Source organism: Bufo bufo, chromosome 5 (assembly GCF_905171765.1).
Source record: "Bufo bufo chromosome 5, aBufBuf1.1, whole genome shotgun sequence".
NCBI lineage: Eukaryota > Metazoa > Chordata > Amphibia > Anura > Bufonidae > Bufo > Bufo bufo.
In genome coordinates this window covers 404,332,255-404,357,287 of record NC_053393.1, presented here as the reverse complement: position 1 = coordinate 404,357,287, position 25,033 = coordinate 404,332,255, and positions in this window count along the sequence as shown.

Genomic DNA, 25,033 nt, shown 5'->3' with positions numbered 1-25,033 from the left:
CCCCAAACATATGAGTTTCAGAACGGCCTGCTGACGTTTACCCCGGGCTGTGCTGAAGTTGGTGGTGAAGGTGTGTGGCTGACTGGATGAGCAGGTGGAAGAAGAGGAGGAGGAAGCTGAGTAGGAGGAGGAGGAGACAGGAGGCAAAGAATGTTGCCCTGCGATCCTTGGCGGCCGAAGGACGTGCGCCAAACAGCTCTCCTCCTGGGGCCCAGCCGCCACTACATTTACCCAGTGTGCAGTTAGGGAGATATAGCGTCCCTGGCTGTGCTTACTGGTCCACGTATCTGTGGTTAGGTGGACCTTGCCACAGATGGTGTTGCGCAGTGCACACTTGATTTTATCGGATACTTGGTTGTGCAGGGAAGGCACGGCTCTCTTGGAGAAGTAGTGGCGGCTGGGAACAACATACTGTGGGACAGCAAGCGACATGAGCTGTTTGAAGCTGTCTGTGTCCACCAGCCTGAATGACAGCATTTCATAGGCCAGTAGTTTAGAAATGCTGGCATTCAGGGCCAGGGATCGAGGGTGGCTAGGTGGGAATTTACGCTTTCTCTCAAATGTTTGGAGTCGGGAAGGAATTTTTTATTCCCCTAAAGTGAGGAAAATTGGCTACTACCTCACAGGGTTTTTTTGCCTTCCTCTGGATCAACTTGTAGGATGACAGGCCGAACTGGATGGACAAATGTCTTTTTTCGGCCTTATGTACTATGTTACTATGTTACTATGTTAGATGGAGAGCTGAACGCTGCCGTGTGACATGGTTGAGATGCTTGGTGACGCAGGTGGTGGTGTTGGTGGTACATCCCATGTTTGCTGGGCGGCAGGTGCCAACGTTCCTCCAGAGGCGGAGGAAGAGGCCGAGGTGGTGGCAGCAGCAGAAGAGGCCGAGGCGGCAGCAGCAGAAGAGGTTGCAGGGGGAGCCTGAGTGACTTCCTTGTTTTTAAGGTGTTTACTCCACTGCAGTTCATGCTTTGCATGCAGGTGCCTGGTCATGCAGGTTGTGCTAAGGTTCAGAATGTTAATGCCTCGCTTCAAGCTCTGATGGCACAGCATGCAAACCACTTGGGTCTTGTCGTCAGCACATTGTTTGAAGAAGTGCCATGCCAGGGAACTCCTTGAAGCTGCCTTTGGGGTGCTCGGTCCCAGATGGCGGCGGTCAGTAGCAGGCGGAGTCTCTTGGCGGCGGGTGTTCTGCTTTTGCCCACTGCTCCCTCTTTGTCTTTTGCTATGCTGTTGGCTCGGTCTCACCACTGCCTCTTCCTCCGAACTGTGAAAGTCAGTGGCACAAACTTCATTCCATGTGGGGTCTAGGACCTCATCGTCCCCTGAATCGTCTTCCACCCAGTCTTGATCCCTGACCTCCTGTTCAGTCTGCACACTGCAGAAAGACGCAGCAGTTGGCACCTGTATTTCGTCATCATCAGAGACGTGCTGAGGTGGTATTCCCATGTCCTCATCATCAGGAAACATAAGTGGTTGTGCATTAGTGCATTCTATGTCTTCCACCGCTGGGGAAGGGCTAGGTGGATGCCCTTGGGAAACCCTGGCAGCAGAGTCTTCAAACAGCATGAGAGACTGCTGCATAACTTGAGGCTCAGACAGTTTCCCTGATATGCATGGGGGTGATGTGACAGACTGATGGGCTTGGTTTTCATGCGCCATCTGTGCGCTTTCTGCAGAAGACTGGGTGGGAGATAATGTGAACGTGCTGGATGCACTGTCGGCCACCCAATTGACTAATGCCTGTACCTGCTCAGGCCTTACCATCCTTAGAACGGCATTGGGCCCCACCAAATATGGCTGTAAATTCTGGCGGCTACTGGGACCTGAGGTAGTTGGTACACTAGGACGTGTGGCTGAGGCAGAACGGCCACGTCCTCTCCCAGCACCAGAGGGTCCACTAACACCACCACGACCATGTCCGCGTCCGTGTCCCTTACTAGATGTTTTCCTCATTGTTACCGTTCACCACAATAAGAAAAATATTATTCGGGCCAATGTATTGAATTCAAATTCAGGCCTTTTTTTACAGACACCTAACACTATCTGGCTATCTATTTAGGTACCGTATTACACTAATACAGGCACACCAGTAATGACAGATTTAGCTGAATATAAATTTGAGGCCTATTATTTAGGCGCTGGGTGACAGGTATACGTTTACGGACAGAATTAGACTTGGATCTGCACTGTAGTGTGTGTGTGTGTGAAGTTCTTGAGAATTACCCTATCAGCACCTTGAATCTAATATACTCTTTTAGGGATAGATTTAAAGTAGGCCTGATACAGCAGAAACCACTAATTTTGAGAATTGCAAAATTGGGAATTGTATTTCAACCCAGAACAAAAACTGTGCTTTGACGGACACTAAATAACTTGACCAGCTAAAACAGTAATGACAGATTTGGATGAATATAAATGTGAGGCCTATTTTTTAGGCGCTGGGTGACAGGTATACGTTTAATCACAGAATTAGACTTGGATCTGCACTCTAACGTGTGTGTGAAGTTCTTGAGAATTACCCTATCAGCACCTTGAATCTAATATACCCTTTTAGGGATAGATTTAAAGTAGGCCTGATACAGCAGAAACCACTAATTTTGAGAATTGCAAAATTGGGAATTGTATTTCAACCCAGAACAAAAACTGTGCTTTGACGGACACTAAATAACTTGACCAGCTAAAACAGTAATGACAGATTTGGATGAATATAAATGTGAGGCCTATTTTTTAGGCGCTGGGTGACAGGCTCAACTTGCCACTGATGTAGTATATGGCCAAAAAATAACCAGACTATTGATGGTTAAATGCACTTGATGACAGCTTGACCCTGATGTAGGATATAGCCAAAAAATAACCACACTATTGATGGTTAAATGCACTTGGGTGACAGGCTAAGGCGGATCCGCTCCGATAATGCAGACGTTCGCATCCGTTCAGAACGGATGCGTCTGCATTAAAACTTAGAAAATTTTCTAAGTGTGAAAGTTGTCTGAGCGGATCCGTTCAGACTTTACATTGTAAGTCAATGGGGAACGGATCCGCTTGAAGATTGAGCCATATGGTGTCATCTTCAAGCGGATCCGCCCCCATTGACTTACATTGTAAGTCTGGACGGATCCGCTCGCCTCCGCACGGCCAAGCAGACACCCGAACGCTGCAAGCAGCGTTCAGGTGTCCGCTCGCGGAGCGGAGGCTGAGCGCTGGCAGGCGGATGCATTCTCAGTGGATCCGCCTCCACTGAGAATGCATTAGGGCCAGACGGATGCGTTCGGGGCCGCTCGTGAGCCCCTTCAAACGGTGCGCACGAGCGGACACCCGAACGCTAGTGGGAAAGTAGCCTCAGCTTGTTCCTGATGTAGTATATGGCCAAAAAATAACCACACTATTGATGGTAAAATGCACTTGATGACAGCTTGACCCTGATGTAGGATATAGCAAAAAATAACCACACTATTGATGGTTAAATGCACTTGGGTGACAGGCTCAGCTTGCCCCTGATGTAGTATATGGCCAAAAAATAACCACACTATTGATGGTTAAATGCACTTGATGACAGCTTGACCCTGATGTAGGATATAGCAAAAAATAACCACACTATTGATGGTTAAATGTACAAGCCACAAAATGGCCGAAGATCACCCCAGAAAAAAGTGACTGAAAAACGCTCTGGGCACCCTAAAAACAGTGAGCAATTGAATAGCAGCAGTTCAATGATCCACAGCTGTAGATCGATCACTGAATGAAGTCTTTTGCAGTAGTTAATCACAGCCTAATCTCGCCCTAACGACGCAGCTGCAACCTCTCCCTACACTTGTATCAGCAGAGTGACGTGCAGCGCTACGTGACCCAAGCTTATATAGAGGCTGGGTCACATGCTGCACTGGCCAATCACAGCCATGCCAATAGTAGGCATGGCTGTGATGGCCTCTTGGGGCAAGTTGTATGATGCTTGTTGATTGGCTGCTTTGGACCCGGACTTTTACGAAAATGTTCGGGTCCGTGTCACGGCCACCCCAAAATTCTGTACGAACCCGAACTATACAGTTCGGGTTCGCTCATCCCTAGTTGATTGATTAATGGTTGCACAATTTTACAGATAAATAGAAATTTTACAAGACTGCATGAAGAGCATTTTGTGCAGTCTTCAGCCTCCCTGTGGCCTCAATGCACTCCTTTCAACTGCAGTTGTAGCTTGATAATTAAAATCAATCAGTAGTGCTACAAAAAGTAGTAGCCTAATGCTTCATTCACACGTCAGTGTTCGGTCAGTGATTTCCATCATTGATTTCGAGCCAAAACCAGGTGCAGCTCTAAACACAGAACAGGTGCAGATCTTTCCCTTATACCTTAGGTCTGTGGAGGCTCCAGTCCTGGTTTTGGCTCACAATCACTGATGTAAATCACTGACCAGTGTGAATGAGGCCTTAGGCTGGGTTCTCATGTAATAGCCATGGTGAAACTGGGGTGGTTAAATCAATTGTTCATGGTCACATGGTTTTGTGGGTACAACTGATCCTGATGTTGCATGGTGGACACATATGAAATCTGAGCTTATCTGCCCAGCACTGCACAATGACTAGGTATAATATTGATTTGTATCTAAGTAAAATGCATACTTAAATGCATATGTTTTTTTTTCTTTTAGATTTATACAACTGTACACAGAAACAGAGTGTAAGAATGGATTTTGCAGTCTATGTAGGTCATCAAGGTCTAGATGTGTATGTGTGGGAGGTACTAAAGTGTTCCAGGCTCGAATCTTATCTCTGCACCCACCTCCTCCACAGTGGCATGTAGAGATACACTAAAGTACATATTGAAGTAAATTCTCCATATTGAAATGGTTTCTTATCATTTACATATAGGGTTTAATCTTATTCGGTTACTTTGTGGATCTGCGTAGGATGGTGTCTTCATATAACACAACTATGGCATCTCAGCTGCCACGATTGTTAAAATGATTACATTTTCCACTACTAACATTTAAAAAAAAATCTTAGCTTTTTTTTAAAATAACATCTTTTCAACTTTTTTTTTTTTACCAGAAAGACAAAGAAATGTACAGTAAGATACAGTAATTAGATAACAATCTGAATGCACCCCATACTAATTGTTGTGCCATATTGTCACTTTTATGACAAGATCTCTGTGCCCCACAGACAGTGGACATAGTGACATTTTCTTCTCGGTATTAGTACTTTGAGTTATCTCTTTAGTTATTAATAGTGATGGACGAACATCTGCCGGGACGGTTCGCAAACGTGATCACGCGAATGCGATCAAATGTTCGCGAACCGCAAGTTTGCGGTGGGTCCCATTCATTTTAATAGCATGCGAACATGAACAACCTTCAGCTCATATTTGCAGACAAGAAATAATAACTAGAAGTGCACAAATTGTCCCACAACATGGACAGTGACATACCAGATGTATTATTCGAATTTGCGATCTCCATTCATAATTTTTTTCAATGCGAAATATCGGCAATATAATTTTCCCATGCGCAAATGCACTATACAGTACCCAAATGCACTATAAATAAAGTATATTGGTATATAACACCCCGCTTCAATCAGTTTTTTGGGGGGGGGACTGGTATATCACACCAATAGAAGTTATTTGTTCCAATAACGCTTGTCCCTTCTATATACCTGCAGTATCGCAGCAGAACCGCACACAACTGCCGCACAATACAAATGCACTATAATATACTTTCTAACATAGAAAGTATATTATAACATTGTACAAGGAAGGCAATCCATTAGAATATACATGAAGATAAAATGTAACCTTTAATAATTTTACTATGAGGGTCCATTCACATGTCTGTAAGTGTTTTGCGGATCCGCAAAACACGGACACCGGCAATGTGCAGTCCGCAATTTGTGGACCGCACATCGCTGGCACTATAATAGAAAATGCCTAATCTTGTCTGCAATTGCAGACAACAATAGGACATGTTCTATTTTTTTGCGGAAATGGAAGCACGGATTCGGAAGTGCGGATTCGCAAATGCAGATGCGGATCTGCAAATGCGAATGCGGACAGCACATTCCGGCCCTATTGAAAATTAATGGGCCTGCACCCATTCCGCAAAATTGCGGAACGGATGCAGACCCATTTTGCGGACGTGTGAATGGAAAAGATATCCCTCAAAAGTAAACTAAATTAAATGATTAAAGTTAAGCAAAAAGCATAGATGTGGTTGGCAATAACAAGTGCTCGGCGGCACTAAACCAGAAACCATATGTCCTACCACAATCCGGGGGGTTCCAGTGCAGATCCATGAAACCAGGAGGGAAAGCAAAAAACGTCTATCCCTGGGCTAGATGATGATGTGGTATTGAAGGACAGGGTAGACAAAGAACTGTCCATGATATTGCCCTACAGGGGGGTGCTATTCTGGCCCTGATAGCCTAATCACCCTCCCTGATAAGAGCGAACCCGTCCAGAACCTTACCCTATATAACAATAGCCCTAGTAAACCCCTAGCCCCTAGGCCCCCGACTTCCAGGTGATCACTATATAGATATATGTGTTTTTGACTCATTATAAAAGTATATCGCACCCCTCTGTGTATCACACCTATCTATAGCACACCTATACCAGTCCTTAAAAGGACTTTTGTGGCCCTATTAGCTAGCGTTTGGTGTCCCTAACAGCCTGTCCCTGCTCTACACAGCAACCTCTCCCTACACTGGCAAAACACGGAATGTACAATGGCGGCCAGATCAGGTTTATTTATAAGGTAGGGGGTGTGTCCATGTGCTGAAACATCTCAATTGGCTGTCCTGTACCACCTGATGGATGTGTCATGGTCAAAGTTCTTCACAATGTAAAAGAATATGGCGTACACGAATATCTCCATATGTTCGTATGTTCGGTGAAACGCGAACACGCAAAGTTCACTGCGAAATGACTGCCGGGCGAACTGCAAGGCCATCTCTAGTTATTAATATAGCTGTGCCAGTGTTTTCTATATCTTATTAGTGCCAGAAATTGAAACCATGGCTTTTTGTTACAGTTTTTAATGAGCACTATCAATGTATGTAAGTTTAGGACTGGTAGGACAAAATGAAAAAAAGAGGTCCAGCATTCAGTGGTCTCAACTTTAAAATGTGCCGCTTTGATTAAAAATTTCCATAAATCCATTACATAATCTGTTCTTTTTTTTTTTTTTACAGCATTCACAATAGGGAATCATTTATTTGTGTACAGTCGTGGGCTGTGGCCAAAAGTTTTGAGAATTACATAAATATTGGAAATTGGAAAAGTTGCTGCTTAAGTTTTTATAATAGCAATTTGCATATACTCCAGAATGTTATGAAGAGTGATCAGATGAATTGCATAGTCCTTCTTTGCCATGAAAATGTATTTAATCCCAAAAAAACCTTTCCACTGCATTTAATTGCTGTCATTAAATGACCTGCTGAGATCATTTCAGTAATCATCTTGTTAACTCAGGTGAGAATGTTGATGAGCACAAGGCTGGAGATCATTAAGTCAAGCTGATTTGGTTAAAATGGCAGACTTGACATGTTAAATGGAGGGTGATGCTTGAAATCATTGTTCTTCCATTGTTAACCATGGTGACCTGCAAAGAAACGCGTGCAGCCATCATTGCGTTGCATAAAAATGGCTTCACAGGCAAGGATGTTGTGGCTACTAAGATTGCACCTCAATCAACAATTTATAGGATCATCAAGAAATTCAAGGAAAGAGGTTCAATTCTTGTTAAGAAGGCTTCAGGGCGTCCAAGAAAGTCCAGCAAGTGACCAGGATCGTCTCCTAAAGAGGATTCAGCTGTGGGATCCGAGTGCCACCAGTGCAGAGCTTGCTCAGGAATGGCAGCATGCAGGTGTGAGCGCATCTACACGCACAGTGAGGCGAAGACTTTTGGAAGATGGCCTGGTATGAAGAAGGGCAGCAAAGAAGCCACTTCTCTCCAAAAAAAACATCAGGGACAGATTGATCTTCTGCAGAAAGTATGGTGAATGGACTGCTGAGGACTGGGGCAAAGTCATATTCTCCGATGAAGCCTCTTTCTGATTGTTTGGGGCATCTGGAAAAAGGCTTGTCCGGAGAAGAAAAGGTGAGCGCTACCATCAGTCCTGTGTCATGCCAACAGTAAAGCATCCTGAGACCATTCATGTGTGGGGTTGCTTCTCATCCAAGGGAGTGGGCTCACTCACAATTTTTCCCAAAAACACAGCCATGAATAAAGAATGGTACCCTCCAACACCCTCCAACAGCAACTTCTTCCAACAATCCAACAACAGTTTGGTGAAGAACAATGCATTTTCCAGCATGATGGAGCACCGTGCCATAAGGCAAAAGTGATAACTAAGTGGCTCGGGGACCAAAACGTTGACATTTTGGGTCCATGGCTTGGAAACTCCCCAGATCTTAATCCCATTGAGAACTTGTGGTCAATCTTCAAGAGGTGGGTGGACAAACAAAAACCCACTAATTCTGACAAACTCCAAGAAGTGATTATGAAATAATGGGTTGTTATTAGTCAGGAATTGGCCCAGAAGTTGATTGAGAGCATGCCCAATCGAATTGCAGAGGTCCTGAAAAAGAAGGACCAACACTACAAATACTGACTCTTTGCATAAATGTCATGTAATTGTAGATAAAAACCTTTGAAACGTATGAAGTGCGTGTAATTATATTTCACTACATCACAGAAACAACTGAAACAAAGATCTAAAAGCAGTTTAGCAGCAAAGTTTGTGAAAACTAATATTTTTGTAATTCTCAAACTTTTGGCCACGACTGTAGGTCTTGCCAAAAATATGTGATTTTTTTAATCCCAGAATATAATTGCAGTATTTTAAGCTTGTACTTGACTGTCACAAATGCACATATGCTGTGCTGGTGCACAGAACTTGCATAAAATAGCCGCCGCCGCCCACCTAACTAACAGATGGATAAAAGTTCTTTTTCTGGGTCACTGGGCTCAGGGCAGGGTAAAAAGATTGATCTAGGTAGATCGCTGAGTTAACAAGCACTTCTGATTAAAGATTCTGTCCTATTCTCTCCCTCACAGCAGCAGCATCCTCTCCCTACACTAATCAGAGCAGAGTGACGTGCAGCGCTACGTGACTCCAGCTTATATAGAGGCTGGGTCACATGTTACACTGGCCAATCACAGCCATGCCATTAGTAGGCATGGCTGTGATGGCTTCTAAAGGCACACAAGTTAAACACTTGTTGATTGGCTGCTCTGCAGCCTTTCAAAAAGCGCCATTAACTCGCCGAACACCGAACCCGAACTTTTACTGAAATGTTTGGGTTCGGGTTCGGGTCCGGGGTCCAAAAATCCTAAAGTTCGGTACGAACCCGAACTTTACAGTTCGGGTTCGCTCAACCCTAGTCCCGGCTGATGTTTGTCCATCACTATATATAGAGATATAGATCAGTATATCTCTATATACATATCTATATATATTTATATATTTGACATCTATATATATATCTTTAATTATTGGCATGGACAGAGGTATAGCTAGAACTGTACGGGGCCCCCCCACAGACAATCACTTACACACTTCTTCACAAACCCCTTCCTCCTGTGCAAACCCCTCTCATATGGCTATTTTGTGACTTTTTATTTACTGTATTTATTTATTTATTGGCCTGTTATTTTTAGCACAACTTTATTTTCATAGGATAACTCATGTTTTCATAAAAAAATCTATTTTAGCATATGTTGCTGCTGCAGCAGCATTTTGCATAAAGCAATCTTTAGTTTCTTCACATACCACCGGTTTCCTTGAGTTTTCCCCTTAGTTACGGCTGTCTTGAATCCTACAATATGAGGATCTTCTTAAGATGGCTCCTCTGCCAGTTCTCTGAAGCCAAAACTGCTTTCCCTGACTTCCCATACACACTTGCTATAGCCAGCAGCTTCCTGCCAGCCAATCATCAGATTACTGAAAGACATGCCTCCTCACTCTGAAGCCTAATGCAGGCATGCAGTGTGAAGGACCGCACCTCTGTCTTCTGTTTACATTAAGTTGGGAGACAGATGAGCCCTAGTAACGGTCTTTTAAGGGAGCAGTGGAAAGGGGCAGGAGACATTAATGAAAGCTGTTATTATAAGGTAATTACAGATCTTTTAGCAATCATTGACAGACTTACTCAGGTATACATGCCTAGCTCTAATAAACTAGCAAATAAAATAAAAAAATTACAGTTATCCTTTAACATTTACAGTTGCTGTCGGAGTTTATATTCAACTTAACCCTTTTAAAACCTGTGCTGCAATTGTAATAGACATGTCTGATTTACCTCTACATATCCACAAGTATTTTAGCCTCTGTACCTTTCATACTGTAGCCATGGAAACACTCATACACACACTTTCCACATACATGGACGCACTCTCCACATACATGGATGCAGTCATACACGCACTTTCCACATACATGGACGCAGCCTCCACATACATGGACGCAGTCATACACGCACTCTACACATACATGGACACAGTCATACACGCACTTTCCACATACATGGACGCACTCTCCACATACATGGACACAGTCATGCGCACACTTTCCACTTACATGGACGCAGTCATACACATACTCTCCACATACATGGACGCAGTCATACACGCACTCTCCACATACATGGACACAGTCATACACGCACTTTCCACATACATGGACGCAGTGATAGACACACTCTCCACATACATGGACGTAGTCATACACGCACTCTCCACATACATGGACACAGTCATACACGCACTTTCCACATACATGGACGCAGTGATAGACACACTCTCCACATACATGGACGCAGTCATACACACACTTTCCACTTACATGGACGCAGTCATACACATACTCTCCACATACATGGACGCAGTCATGCATGCACTCTCCACATACATGGACACAGTCTCCACATACATGGAGGCACTCTCCACATACATGGACACACTCATACACGCACTCACCACACACATGGATGCACTTATACATGCACTCTCCAATTAAATGGACAAACTCATACACACACTCACCATATACATAGATGCACTCACACACACTCACCACATACATGGACGCACTTATACATGCGCTCACCATATAGATTCACTTATACACACACTCACCACATACATGGACGTACACTCCACATACATGGATGCACTCATACACTCACTCTCCACATACATGGACGCATTCATACACACAGTCACCACATACATGGATGCACACATATACAATACACATATATAAACACCCAGCTTTCCTGCTGTGTCTCTCCCCCATACTCTAATGCCTCTGCACTTGTGCCATGCAGGATGGCAAGAAAGCTGGATGACATCTCATGATGTAATTCGCCCAGATTTCCTACTGTACTGCAGGTCAGATCTGCAGAGACATGAGGACAGTCTGGGAAAGCTGAATATAACCCCAGTTTCCCTGCCACTCACATCACTGACGCAGTTGTGGCAATCCAACTGATGTTCAGGCTGGAAGGTTCAGGCTGCAGGAATCGCGGGTAGGAAAGGGGCAGAACTAGTATAGCCCCACCAACATTGGACTGTCCTGATGCTGGTCACTGTCCATCATCAGAACTGAGGAGGGGAGAGATGGAGCAATGTCACTGATGTCAGGTCACTGACAGAGGTGCAAGTGCAGGACTCTGGACCTGGTGCAGGAGAAGTCAGATGCTCTGACAAGGGTCCGGGGTGACGAAGTACAGTGACTTCTCCCGAGCCCCTTCTGAACACGCCCTGAAGCAGCTGCTTTCCATTATAGCTACGCCACTGGGCATGGATTTACTTGTTTGTGGTCGTGGGGGTGACTTTGGGGTCCGATCATCAGTTGGTCAAGGCGCTGCTGTTTTCACAGGGCTGCCGGCACTGGTAAGGATCGCCCATGTGCGATCCCTCATAGGAGCCAGCCAGATCAGAGAGAGAGGGGGCGGGCACCAAGGCTTTGACATTTGTGAACAGAGTCGGGCCACTCCCTAAGGCAGGGATAAAGCCTGTACACGAAATGTCACCACATGAAGCCTGGTGGATGACGTTGCGGGTCACGTGACCCACATCAGTGCCACAGAAGCAATATATTATAGATAAAAAGACTACATTACAAAGGAATTATTAGATAGGTTATGAAGCACATGGGCCAATATCTATATAACTCGGACAACCCCTTTAAGCTCCTTTACTGTATGTTTCTTCTCTCAATGCAGGTTTCTCTTTCTCTCCACTCCCGTTTCCATGGACTACTCTGGACAGGATGTCCGTGTGTGTCTCTCTGCACATCCACAATTCTACCCTCCCCCCCCCCTCCACTTTACACAGTGTTCTATGGGCAGCAGGTAATCCAGAACAAAGCAACTTTACAATCAGCTGAGCTAGCACTACAAGGCATTGCATCTGGTTTAATAGTGAATTTCCTGATGAAAGATTCCCTTTAGGCCTCATGCACACGACCGGTGTGTGCACCCGTGGCCGTTGTTCCTTTTTCCGTGATTTTCTGCGGACCCATTGACTTTCAATGGGTTCGTTGAAAACCTGGAAAAAGCACCGTTTGTCATCCGCGGCCATGATCCGCGTATCCTGTCCGTCAAAAAAATAGACTTGTCCTATTTTTTTGACGGACAACGGTTCACGGACCCATTCAAGTCAATGGGTCCGTGAAAAAACACGGATGCACACAAGATTGGCATCCGTGTCCGTGATCCGTGTCCGTAGGCTACTTTCATACAGACGGATCCGAAGATCCGTCTGCATAAAAGCTTTTTCAGAGCTGAGTTTTCACTTTGTGAAAACTCAAATCTGACAGTATATTCTAACACAGAGGCATTCCCATAGTGATGGGGACGCTTCTAGTTAGAATATACTACGAACTGTGTACATGACTGCCCCCTGCTGCCTGGCAGCACCCGATCTCTTACAGGGGGCTGTGATCCGCACAATTAACCCCTCAGGTTAATTGTGCGTATCATAGCCCCCTGTAAGAGATCAGGGGCTGCCAGGCAGCAGGGGGCAGACCCCCCTCCCTCCCCAGTTTTAATTTCATTGGTGGACAGTGTGGCCCCCCCGGCCCCCCCTCCCTCTATTGTATTAATATCATTGGTGGCCAGTGCGGCCCCCCCGGCCCCCCCTCCTTCCCTTTATTGTATTATCATTGGTAGCCAGTGTGCGGCCCCCAGCCCCCCCTCCCTCCCTCTATTGTATTATCATTGGTGGCCAGTGTGCGCCCCCCCTGGTCCCCCTCTATTGTTTTAATATCATTGGTGGCCAGTGTGCGGCCTCCACTCCCCTCCCTTCCCCCCTATCATTGGTGGCAGAGGAGAGTTCCGATCGGAGTCCCAGTTTAATTGCTGGTGCTCCGATCGGTAACCATGGCAACCAGGACGCTACTGCAGTCCTGGTTGCCATGGTTACTTAGCAATATTAGAAGCATCATACTTACTTGCTGCGCTGTCTGTGACCGGCCGGGGCTCCTCCTACTGGTAAGTGACAGATCATTAAGCAATGCGCCGCACAGACCTGTCACTTACCAGTAGGAGGAGCTCGCGGCCGGTCACAGACAGCGCAGCAGGTAAGTATGATGCTTCTAATATTGCTAAGTAACCATGGCAACCAGGACTGCAGTAGCGTCCTGGTTGCCATGGTTACCGATCGGAGCCCCAGCGATTAAACTGGGACTCCGATCGGAACTCTCCGCTGCCACCAATGATCGAGGGGGGGTCGAGGGCAGGCCGCACACTGGCCACCAATGATATTAATACAATAGAGGGGGGGCGGGGGGCGCACACTGGCCACCAATGATAATACAATAGAGGGAGGGGGGGGCCGGGGGGCCGCACACTGGCCTCCAATGATAATACAATAGAGGGAGGGGGGGGCGCACACTGGCCACCAATGATAATACAATAGAGGGAGGGAGAGGGGGCCGCACACTGGCCACCAATGATAATACAATAGCGGGGGGGGGGGCGCACACTGGCCACCAATGATAATACAATAGAGGGAGGGAGGGGGGGCACACACTGGCCACCAATGATATTCAAACTGGGGAGGGAGGGGGCTCTGCCCCCTGCTGCCTGGCAGCCCCTGATCTCTTACAGGGGGCTATGATACGCACAATTAACCCCTTCAGGTGGGCACCTGAGGGGTTAATTGTGCTGATCACAGCCCCCTGTAAGAGATCGGGTGCTGCCAGGCAGCAGGGGGCAGTCATGTACACAGTTCGTAGTATATTCTAACTTGAAGCGTCCCCATCACTATGGGAACGCCTCTGTGTTAGAATATACTGTCGGATATGAGTTTCACGATCTAACTCAAATTCGATGGTGAATTCTAACATAGAGGCGTTCCCATGGTGATGGGGATGCTTCAAGTTAAAATATACCATCGGATTGGAGAAAACTTCGATCCTATGGTATATTAACTCCTAACTTTACATTGAAAGTCAATGGGGGACGGATCCGTTTGCAATTGCACCATATTGTGTCAACGTCAAATGGATCCGTCCCCATTGACTTGCATTGTAAGTCAGGACGGATCCGTTTGGCTCCGCACGGCCAAGCGGACACCAAAACGACTTTTTTTTCATGTCCGTGGATCCTCCAAAAATCAAGGAAGACCCACGGATGAAAAAACGGTCACGGATCACGGACCAACGGAACACCATTTTGCGGACCGTGAAGAAATACTGTCGTGTGCATGAGGCCTAAATCTTATGGTTGATTGGTGTAGACACTGATGTTTTCTTTATTAAACTTTTTAAATGATCTTTAACTTTGCTCTTAATATTTAATTCTTTTTGTAAAGAAGGAAAATAGTGTTAGGACTGATTTCTTAATAAAAGAATAGTAATAATATATAATTAATTCTAGCTGCACATGCATGGTTTAATGTATCTTCTAATATTCTATCACATGATATGTTAATTTGATGGAACATTTCATATTTAAATTGCTTGCAAGTTATGAAATTAGAAAGCAAATAGGCCTTGCACTTGGGTGTAATTGACTGTAGAAAGGATTTTACTTTATTGAATGTTGGTAAAGTATATCGTCACTGGATTCATTTTTCTATATATGGCTTTTCCTAAAGCAACATTTGTTTAATAAAACTTAAATATTGATGCTAATTGCAAATATGCCTTGCACTATTTGCCAAGAAAATTAGATGGCAATGTAACACAGGACATTTAACTTAAAATTTTCTAAGTATTTAAGGCTTGAGCAGAAATTCAGCAAAGCTGATGTTAGGTTTCTCATATTGAATTCATTATCTGATTGCAAATGACTCAGAAATATACTGCAAATGTGATTCTCTATAAATCTTTGACATGTCCCTGCTAATCTTACTAGGCTCACATTTTGCAAAATGCTATAACTGCTAAAGAAAGTCTGAAAACTGCTCACACTGGTATTAGACCAAGCCAGAAACCACATTATGAAAAGATCTGCTGTGCCATTGGCATGTAGTGCAACAAAATGGGATAACTGATGCATTTTTTAACACTCTGTCGTAAGTAAGGTAAGGCATACGTTATGTTATATTAATTACAATAAATATAATAACTTCACTGCATTCTCCTTCTGGAGAAGTAGTATACCCTGATATTGGTGATAAAAATAATGGGAAGTGACTCAATCATGCTCCTGTGATATTTGCCTGAGATGAAAACCAGTAGGAGTAGCCAGACACTGGCTTCTGTGTCTAACTGCTGTCTGTCATGACATGACAGTGACATGACAGACATGTCCTGCCACATCAGTGGCTAAGTTCACAAAGGTGTCTGTGCTTCAAAGCTAGCATAAAGCCTGATAGACCAGCCAATATTCTCCCTCCTGATTGGCTGTCAGACTGACGGCAAAGCAGTGTAAGCCAGCCTGGCAGCCGGGGCCCTGCCCAGGGTCATGTGATCCTCCGTCTTTTTTTTCCCTGCCCTTTTTTCCTGGCAAGAATATTGGATTTTAAAAGTAGAATGGTGGGCACTAGTGTTCATCTAGATGCTCGGCACATGGCGGTATTGGGCCGAATACTGCATGTGCTCGAGCGCAATGCTCGAGTCTCCTCCCCGCATGTTTGTCGGCTGCTACGCAGCCAATAAACGTGCAGGTGAGTACTGCCCTTCACTGTAGTGCCATAGCAATGTTGGTTAGGCCCCTTTCACATGGGCGAGATTTCCGCGCGGGTGCAATGCATGAGGTGAACACATTGCACCTGCACTGAATCCGGACCCATTCACTTCAATAGGGTTGTGCACATGAGCGGTGATTTTCACGCATCACTTGTCTGGTCAACACAATCCTCTCCCTGATCCTCCTTCCTCCCACCATGGAGAGTCTTGCCAAACAAGTGATCCCACACTCGGATATTCTGAGGAGCTATTTTTAGCAACATTCCTTTATTTGGGCCTCTCGACAAGCCCGCTTGAAGAGGGACATGAGATCGTGTGCCCTGATTCCCAAACTCTTGAGCATTCACAGTCACAAGAAGATGACGGTGGGGAATGGCAATTAGTGTTTCACCAGGTGGATTATGATGATGATGAGATACAGCTGCCAATAAGTCAACTGCAATTAGTGTCTCAAGAGGTTGATGATGAGGATGAGACACAGTCAACAAGTCAGGAAGATGAGCAGAGAAAGGAAGTGGAAGAGGAGGTGGTGGACGACGAAGTCACTGACCCAACCTGGGAAGGTGGCAAGCCCAGCAAGGACAGCAGTACAGAGGGGGAGGAATCCGCAGCACTGCAACAGGCTGGAAGAGGCATTGGGGTGGAAAAAGTGAGAATATGGGCCACACCAACAGGCCCGCAACTGTTCCACGGAGTACCCCCTTTCGGCAATCTCCCTTGCCAAGGGGAAGGTGTTCCGAAGTCTGGCGCTTTTTTGAGGAAAGTGCGGACGACAAAAGAATTGTAATTTGCAACCTGTGCCATGCAAAAATGAGCGTGGTGTGAGCACTAGCAACCTCACCACCACCAGCATGATCCGCCACATGGCATCAAAGCACCGTAATAGGTGGGCCGAACGCCTGGGTCCACAATCTGTGTCTGCGGGTCACACAACTGCCTCCTCTTCCCCTGTGTTACTCGCTGGCCAATCCCCTGTCGAAGGCGCAGGCCCGGATGCATCCCACCCTGCATCTAGACCTTCGCAAGCAACATCAGCGACCAGATCCACCTCTGTGTCCCAGCGCAGCGTACAAATGTCTTTACCCCAGGCATTTGAACACAAGCGCAAATACCCAGCCACCCACCCACAGGCCATAGCACTAAATGTGCAACTTTCCAAATTACTGGCCATTGAAATGTTGCCATTAAGACTTGTGGACACTGTGGCCTTCTGCAGCCTGATATCGGCGCGGTACTCTGTCCCCAGGAGCCACTATTTTTCAAGGTGTGCTGTGCCCGCCTTACACCAACATGTGTCCCAAAACTTCACACGTGCTCTGACCAACATAGTTACTGGGAAGGTCCACTTAACCACGGACACATAGAGTGAGTCGTATCCTGGGATGGCACAGGTGCTACCGACGCCGAGGATTGCGGGCCCTACGTCAATCAGAGTTTCCACCAGTACCTACGTTAGTGGCTCCAACCCCCACTTCTCCTCCTTCGCCTCCTCCTCCACTTCCACCTCAGAATTATCCTCTTGCAGCACCAGACAGCAATCAGTCAGTAGCTGAAAGCAATGTAGCACTGCAGTGGGGAAGCGCCAACAGGCCGTGCTTAAGCTGATCTGCATAGGTGCCAAACAGCACACCACCTCAGAGCTGTGGCAGGGGATAAGAGACCAGACTGAGCTGAGGCTCTCGCCACTCAACCTAGAACCAGGCATGGTTGTGTCTGATAATGGCCATAACATGGTGGCAGCTTTCCAGCTCGGCAAGCTCGCACACATCCCATGCCTAGCCTACATCTTCAACTTAGTGGTTCAGCGGTTTCTCAAAACCTAACTCAATTTGCCTGAGCTACTGGTGAAGGTGCTCCACGTATGTGCCCATTTCCGCAAGTCATCGACAGCTTCCACCGGTCCGTCAACGCTGCAGCAGCGCTTACAATTGCCAGCTCACCGGCTGTTGTGCAACGTGAGCACACGCTGGATCTCGAGGTTCCACATGTTGGCCAGGCTTTGTGAGCAGCAGAGGGCAGTAATGGAATACCAGCTGAAACATGGTCATCGCCTTTCCAGTCAACTTCCGCTATTCACAAGCGAGGAGTTGGCATGGATGTCTGACCTCTGTGAGGTTTTAAGAAACTTTGAGGAATAAACAGTCACGACTGTGACTGATCCAGACAGGTCTGGGAGGAGAAGGTCGCAGCGACTTGCTACTCGCGATAGCTTGTGAGTTTGCTCCGTGGTTCAGGGTATGTCATCTGGGTTTTGCCTTGTGAACCTTTTTGTCCTGACTGGGAGTTTGTGGGCATCCTTCTCAGGTGAGTCCTGTCTGCCACTCCCAGCTACTATATTAGTTTCAGTTTCACTTGCAGTCATTGCCAGATATAGTCCTTACTTCCAGTTCTATTCTGACCATTGAAGGAGATCGTTTGATGGTGTTGCTGTGGAGCTCTTGTCCGGCGTGGACTGTCGTGATTGGGATCGCCTTCTCTGCTCGTGACTGGATAAGTCTATCTCTGCTATAGTTTGTTAGTTGCTGTCTTCCCCTGCTGTTCTCCTAGACATGAGTGATGGTGACTAGTGCTATATTTACATTTAGTCAGATGACTATTGGTTGCCTACTCTTGACATGTGCATTATATTTTTATTTTTATTAGTGTCTACTTACTAGATAAAATTTTACTTTTATTAGTTATTTTTAAATATTTAATGAATACTTAATCTTAACCTACTATGTTTAAAACTATCACAGTCGACCTATGGTGTGCTGTACTTGTATTTATTCTTTTATGTTTTCTACTTATATTAAGATGGCAGTTTCTTGCATGGCTACCTGTCTTTTCACTGTATGTCTCTTAATATGCTCTTTGAGCTGTGACGATAGCACTTTGCTAAATATACTGCCTACTGGCTTACTCTAGGCTTGCTAGCTTGTTGTAACAGCGTATCATGCTACTTTGTAGCTGGCGGCTATTGTTGCGCTACACTGGCTGAGGTCTGTTTACTTTCATTGCCCTATTCGCCCCGTCTGTTGGATCGCTGCTAGCAGCACGTTCGTTTAATATTCTGCCTATCAGCTACTCAGTAGCTAGCACACTACTTATATTGAAATGGCAGTTTCTTGCATGGCTACCTGTCTTTTCTCTGTATGTCTCTTTATATATGTGCTCTTGGAGCTGTAACGATAGCACTTTGCTGACTATACTGCCTGCTGGCTTACTCTAGGCTTGCTAGCTTGTTGTAACAATGTATCATGCTACTTTGTAGCTGGCGGCTGTGTTTCACTACACTGACTGAGGTCTGTTTGCTTTCGTTGCCCTATTCGCCTTGTCTGTGGATCGCTACTAGCAGCACGTGCGTTTATTGTTCTGCCTATCAGCTACTCAGTAGCTAGCACTCAGTATTAGGGTCGGCTGTGGTCTAAAACCTATTTACTGCCCCCCGACATGTTTCGCCATATACATGGCGTCTTCAGGGGATCGGGCAGTCTGCGCTGAGATCGGCTTCACTGGTTATATTTAGTGACTAGTGCTCCCATCGGCCTTTCCCCACTCTAGCCTTGTTAGGGTGACTGAGGGTTTAGGCATCCAGCTCACAGCACGGGTTCACACCCCAGCTAGGGTATCAGGGCAGACAGGTGCCGGCTTAGGGTTAGTCAGGGGTGGCCATACTATTCCCATCCGTAGATAAGGGTCCCCCTTCCCCTCCGTCTGGTGCGACACGACTGCTGCTGTTATAGCAGTCGTGACACATCTGTTCAGCGTGGATGGGGAGAAGAGGAGGAAGAGGATGAGTAAATTGAGAGTCATCCTCCTGAGGACGACAGCGAAGTCTTGCCTGTTGGTCAACATTTGACTTTATGTTAGGCTGCCTTTCCCGTGACCCACGTGTTTTACGCATTTTGGACAACACCGAATACTGGTTGTTCACCCTTCTCGACCCCGCCTACAAAGAAAACTTCTCATCTTTCATTCCTGTGGGGGAGAGAACGAGCAAAATGGTGCAATACCAGAAGGTCCTTGAGGAAAAATTGCTCCAAAAATTTCCAGTTGACAACGCTGGCGGCAGAGTACGTACTTCCTAGGGCAACCGAGGAGGGGAGACAAGGGGAACACACAGCAGTTCCGACAGAGGCAGGGCAACACTCTCCAAAGCCTGGGACAGTTTCATGACACCCCGCCAGCACCCTCACCCTGATGCGTGGCTTAGTGTCACAAGGAGGGAAAAATTTGAGAAGATGGTGAAAGAGTATGTAGCAGACCGTGTCAGCGTCCTCAATGATCCCTCTGTGCCTTACAATTACTGAGCGTCCAAGCTGGACACGTGGCATGAACTGGCGTTCTACACCTTGGAGGTGCTAGCCTGCCCTGCCGCCCGTGTTTTGTCAGAACGAGTATTTAGTGCTGCTGGGGGCATAATAACTGATAAGCGCATCCGTCTGTCAACTGAAAATGCTGACAGGTTGACTCATATCAAAATGAACAAGGCCTGGATTGCCTCTGACTTCTCTACTCCACCAGAGGAAAGCGGCTGAACATAAAGGCACTTTAAATGTGTTTTTTTTATAATGTACTGAATACGCTGTATTCCCATGCACCCCTTCCACCACAAAAAAGGGTATATGGTTCAATCTTCCTTCTTTCCTCTTCCATCATATCAACATGCTTATTAGTCTGCCCTCAATCCTAATGTTGTAGAGGGTCAGCTTACCTGCAGGCTCTCGCATATAATGTTTTAGAAGGTCAGTTTACCAGCAGGCCCTCAACTATAATGTTTTACAGGGTCAGCTCACCAGCAGGCCCTCACCTACAATCTTTTAGAGGGTTAGCTCACCTGCAGGCCCTTGTATATAATGTTTTAGAGGGTCAGCTCACCAACAGGCCCTCACCTACAATCTTTTAGAGGGTCAGCTCACCTGCAGGCCTTCGCATTTAATGTTTTAGAGGGTCAGCTCACCAGCAGTCTCTCGCCCATAATGTTTTACAGGGTAAGCTCACCAGCAGGCCCTCGCTCATAATTTTTTCAATGGTTAGCTAAGCAGCAGGCACTCGCCCATAATTTTTTCAATGGTCAGCTCAGCAGCAGGCACTCGCCCACAATTTTTTCGATGCTCAGATCAGCAGCAGGAACTCGCCCCTAATGTTTTAGAGAGTAAGCTCTGCAACAGACCCTCACCCCTAATGTTTTAGATGGTCAGCTCAGCAGCAGACCCTCACCCGTAATGTTTTAGAGGGTCACCAACAGTCCCTTGCTCCTAATGTTTTTGAGGATCACCAGGAGTCCATCAATCATAATTTTTCAAGGGTGTATGATGCCCTCCTTTATGTGTAATAAAGGGTGAATTGTAGTGTCGGTTCCTTGTAATTGTTGGAAGACCTTTCACTTAGTGTATAGGCTTTATGAGTGTAGGAGTCCCACTACCTGAATATTTGTACCACAATGTGAATGATGCCCTCCATTATGTGATATACAGGTTGTATCGGAGTTCCTCTTCCTTGTAATTTTTGGCAGCACTTGCACTTTATATACAAGTAAATATACAGGAAAGAATGTTTCCTAACAATTTTTCCTCCGTCTAAAATCAATTTTATCTTCGGTTTTGTGCTTATTATTGTCAGTCTGTAAAAGTGGCGAACTACTCGGACAACATCATTCCCAGCAGCGACCGGGGAGTCCAAGATCCATCTAAGCATCCTCCCCATGCTGTTCCCAAACCATTTCGGTGGTGTTTCCATCAATTTCTGACCTTTTCTTATGAACCAGACACCCTCCCCTCTTCAGAGCAGGGGGTACCTGGTTTAATGCTCGGGTTCTCCCATTGACTTCCATTGTGCTCGGGTGCTCGTAGAGCACCCGGGCATCTCAAGGTGTTCGACCCGAACACCCGAGCACTTTGTTGCTCGATCAACACTAGTGGGCACTATTTTATGCTATTTGTCAAAACTGAATCACCAAAACTTCGAATTCATTTGGAAGTAATTTATTTGTGAAATTCATTTTGAATCCAATTAGTTTAGAATCAATTTGCTCATATCAAATACATTTTTATTAAAACTTTTGTACAGTTTGGTTTCAGCAGTTTCTATGGTTTACAGTACATAGCAGCTGCAGAAAGCTGTGCTATAATTCTATTATAATGGCCATCTGACAGCTTATTCTCCAGCCTCTCTCTGATCTCTGCTGAAAAATATTCTATAATCTGATTTATGCCCAAATCAAAGTTCAATTTAGGAGAGGTCAGAGGGAGGCAAGAGAATAAGATGTCAGACAGCCATTCTGATGGCATTTCTGCAGCTGCTATGTACTTTGTAAAACACAGTAAGCACTGTAGAAGCCCTATAGTGCAAAAGTTTTAATAAAGACCTACTGTAAAAATGATGTTTAGCCCAAAATGCGTATGAACAAATAATTTAAAAAAATGACCTCAGTGGTGTCCATAGACTTTAAAAAATAAAAAATAAAAAAAAAATGTGCTGTCTTCTTCACCCCATAAGATAGAGCAAAATAAATCAGTATATAGTTGCCCATGAGAGGCAAGCCATTAGTGTAGGGTCCAATCTGATGAGGTCACCTTGCCAGGGCAGACAGGATCACATAATTTAATCAAAATTTTCTCTAAGAATCTTAAATGTGTATGTACAGTAAATATAGCAGTAATATAATTGAAAACAATCCATATTGTACACTAAATATGCTTGTCATCAGCAGCGTGTACCTACATATTTAATTCACTTTGTTTGTTCCATCCCTAACAAGATGTCTTTACCCTGATTGACCTTAATTTACTGGATAAATATTTTTGTAATTATCACCTAAGGCATTCCATTTCTTAGCAAACATGTAACACTTAAGAGTACAAAGCTTGAGATCCAGTTCACATTCCTCAGGTGCCTAGACTTCTGCATAGAAGACATTATACATATTGACTGCTAAAGACATTGGGGTAAATTATCTAAGCAAAATGTCAAAAGCAATGGATTATTACATATGCCGTTATGTGTTTTAGACAGTTATTATACAAACCGGATTCCAAAAAAGTTGGGACACTAAACAAATTGTGAATAAAAACTGAATGCAATGATGTGGAGATGGCCAATGTCAATATTTTATTTGTAATAGAACGTAGATGACAGATCAAACGTTTAATCCGAGTAAATGTATCATTTTAAAGGAAAAATACGTTGATTCCAATTTTCACGGTGTCAACAAATCCCAAAAAAGTTGGGACAAGTAGCAATAAGAGGCTGGAAAAATTAAATTTGAGCATAACGAAGAGCTGGAAGACCAATTAACACTAATTAGGTCAATTGGCAACATGATTGGGTATAAAAAGAGCTTCTCAGAGTGGCAGTGTCTCTCAGAAGCCAAGATGGGTAGAGGATCACCAATTCCCACAATGTTGCGCAGAAAGATAGTGGAGCAATATCAGAAAGGTGTTACCCAGCGAAAAATTGCAAAGACTTTGCATCTATCATAATCAACTGTGCATAAGATCATCCGAAGATTCAGAGAATCTGGAACAATCTCTGTGCGTAAGGGTCAAGGCCGTAAAACCATACTGGATGCCCGTGATCTCCGGGCCCTTAAACGACACTGCACCACAAACAGGAATGCTACTGTAAAGGAAATCACAGAATGGGCTCAGGAATACTTCCAGAATCCATTGTCAGTGAACACAATCCACCGTGCCATCCGCCATTGCCAGCTGAAACTCTACAGTGCAAAGAAGAAGCCATTTCTAAGCAAGATCCACAAGCTCAGGCGTTTTCACTGGGCCGGGGATTATTTAAAATGGAGTGTGGCAAAATGGAAGACTGTTCTGTGGTCAGACGAGTCATGATTCGAAGTTCTTTTTGGAAATCTGGGACGCCATGTCATCCGGACCAAAGAGGACAAGGACAACCCAAGTTGTTATCAACGCTCAGTTCAGAAGCCTGCATCTCTGATGGTATGGGGTTGCATGAGTGCGTGTGGCATGGGCAGCTTGCATGTCTGGAAAGGCACCATCAATGCAGAAAAATATATTCAGGTTCTAGAAAAACATATGCTCCCATCCAGACGTCATCTCTTTCAGGGAAGACCCTGCATTTTTCAACAAGATAATACCACACCACATTTTGCATCAATCACAACATCATGGCTGCGTAGGAGAAGGATACGGGTACTGAAATGGCCAATCTGCAGTCCAGATCTTTCACCTATAGAGAACATTTGGCGCATCATAAAGAGGAAGGTGCAACAAAGAAGGCCCAAGACGATTGAACAGTTAGAGGCCTGTATTAGACAAGAATGGGAGAGCATTCCTATTTCTAAACTTGAGAAACTGGTCTCCTCGGTGTTCAGACGTCTGTTGAGTGTTGTAAGAAGAAGGGGAGATGCCACACAGTGGTGAAATTGGCCTTGTCCCAACTTTTTGGGGATTTGTTGACACCATGAAATTCTGATTCAACATATTTTTCCCTTAAAATGGTACATTTTCTCAGTTTAAACTTTTGTTCCGTGATTTATGTTCTATTCTGAATAAAATATTAGAAGTTGGCACCTCCACATCATTGCATTCAGTTTTTATTCACGATTTGTATAGTGTCCCAACTTTTTTGGAATCCGGTTTGTACCTATGTCTACAGTTTTGGAAAAAGGAATGTGACAAGTAAAAATTCATGAGAAAAATATTAGTACATACGTGTTGTATTTTAGCCATGAGATGACATAAGAAAAATACTGTGTTAAGTACCCAATTTATAAGGAGTGTTTAAACTAGTGACTGGGGGGCATTACTTCAAGGTACTGTGTACAGTAGTTACAGTAAAAGCATTTGTCTGCAAGAACTGCATTATCATCATTGTACTGTAAATTGTACATACCAGTGTGCACTGTGTTTGTAGAAGGGAAGGGACATTTAAAG